The following is a 2469-nucleotide window of genomic DNA, read 5'->3' as shown; positions in this document are numbered from 1 at the left end:
TCTCCATCAAGAAAATTTATGCACGAAAGCTTTAAAAATGGATAATGTCATGCAAATTGTCATCAGAGCAGTGAATTTTATAAGGGCCAAGGGATTGAATCATTGCCAATTCCAGGAGTTCCTTAAAAGTATGGATGCTGATTATGGGGACATCATTTACTTTTCTGAAGTACGGTAGCTAAGTCAGGGTAAAATGCTGAAAAGATTTTATGATTTGGGAAATAAAATCAAGTTGTTTATGGAATCAAAAAGAAAATTTGTGCCAGAACTTGAAGATGAAAAATGGCTCACAGATTTAGCATTTTTGGTGGATTTGACTGCTCATTTAAATGAGTTAAACATGAGTCTTCAAGGTGAAAACCAACTTATCACTGCAATGTTTCAAACCATAACAGCATTTGAAATGAAACTTAAAGTATGGCAAGCTCAAGTTATGGAAAATAATTTTATACATTTTAATACGTTGGCTAAACACAGTCCTGTGAACAGCAAGAAGTATGCAGCCTTGCTTTTCAGTTTGATAGAGTTTCAAGATTTCCAGAAAAATCATCAGTATTTCAGTACATTTTCGACTCAATTTTCAGTTGACATAACTACATTACCTCTGAATTTTCAAATGGAATACATAGAGTTGCAATCAGACATTCAACTCAAAGAAAAATTTGATCATGTCTCTTTACTGGACTTTTATAAGACCTATCTTCCCAGAGAGAAATATCCCTGGCTTCACAATCATGCCTTACTCATGACATCACTTTTTGGCAGCATGTACATTTGTGAGCAACTATTGTCAAAGATGAAGCACCCGAAAAGTAAAATTAGAATTAAAATTTCTGACAAGCACCTTGATGATGATGATGATGATGAATAACTTTACTGATTAGTCAAATGACCATATCAGAAAGTTGGGCATCGGCCACTATAAGATATAAAATATAAAATATGATACCATAAAACAGCTAAAATACAGTAAAATTAGCTAAAATATACTAAGGTGAGATAAAATACAATAAAATACAGTAGGGTAAAATAGAGATAAAATTGTAAGATAAAAATGCAAGATATAATAAATCAAGTAATAAAATACAGAAACAATGTGAGTTTAAATGAATTCATCACCTTTACATGCCACCCCAATGTGTTCTGTAAATTGTGTTCTCAGTTGGACAGCCCTAACTATAACCTTAACAGTACTATTGACCACATATGTATTTGTGCCCTGGAGGAAGTAACGTAGTCTTTTGTTACGGTCCCAGTATGTGGTTCTGTCACAAGCACTGTGAGAACTCACTGAGAATTGCAACCACTTTCATCGAACCAGACATTGATGCATTAGCTTCACAAAAGCAAGGTCAAATATCCCACTAGTTTTACGTTTTCCTCTTTTTTAAAATTTTATAATAAAAATATTAAAAAATAAATGAAGTTTTATTACTTATATACATTAACTATATTATATATTTTATGTGTGGTCCAAGACAATTCCTCTTCACTCATTGTGGCCCAGGGAAGCCAAACGGTTGGACACCCATGATTTAGATTGTAACAAACAAACTTGAAGCCATTAGTGGACAGCTAGGACCACTGAATGGAGCAGAGCTTAACACAATGGAGAAGCTCCACACAGAAAAAGAATATAATCTTAAATAGCTTTAATGAGCATGTTAGAGAAACAGAGGTTATTTATCTTACACACTTAGCCCTCCCAAGCATAAAGAATTACATGCTTAGACAAAGTAGGTTTAAGATAAGTAAAAAAGAGTCTTACTGACTTTATTCTTGGTTCAGTTACATCCATCTTCGGTGGAAAAATGAAGATTCTTTGTTTCTTCTGTTCCCTAAACTTAATGAACTCTTAGCCCTCATAGCTGCTAAGAGCTGCATGCAGAAAATGGGAAAAGTCCTTCTTCAAGGCCCAAGCATGCGGCCATAATGGAGAGAGAGCAGCATGCATGCTTGTTAATGTTTTCTCCTACAGATTAAGGTTACTATGGTAACTAATCATTTTGGCCGGGTGAAGAGGTTGACTTTAACTGTCCCCTTTTCAGTTGTTAATTTTTGCACCTGGGGGGAAGAACTTGCCTGGACTTGTTTTAGTTTCAGTTTCCCTTCTGTACAAGCATGTAGAGAGTTAAGCAGCTCTCACTGATGCCCAAGCTGCTTACAAGTTTCAAGCCGATAAGCATCATTCCTTGCAACACGACTTCAAGATTGGGGATCAGGTGTATCTATCTATCAAATTTATCAAGTCACCACAACCCTCTAAAAAACTTGCTCCCAAGTTCATTGGTCCTTTCCCTATTGTTGGTCTTATCAGTCCAGTTACTGTTAAATTGGACCTGCCTCACAATTTGAAACGCTTGCACCCTGTTTTCCATTGCAGCTTGCTCAAGCCTGTCCACCACTCCTCCCACTGACATCCCCAACTTCCTCCTCCTGCTTCAATCATGATGGACGGCCAACAGCACT

This window comes from Candoia aspera, chromosome 2 (assembly GCF_035149785.1).
Source record: "Candoia aspera isolate rCanAsp1 chromosome 2, rCanAsp1.hap2, whole genome shotgun sequence".
Classification (NCBI taxonomy): Eukaryota; Metazoa; Chordata; class Lepidosauria; order Squamata; family Boidae; genus Candoia; species Candoia aspera.
The sequence above is the reverse complement of the archived record's forward strand: the minus strand, read 5'-3'. Positions refer to the sequence as shown.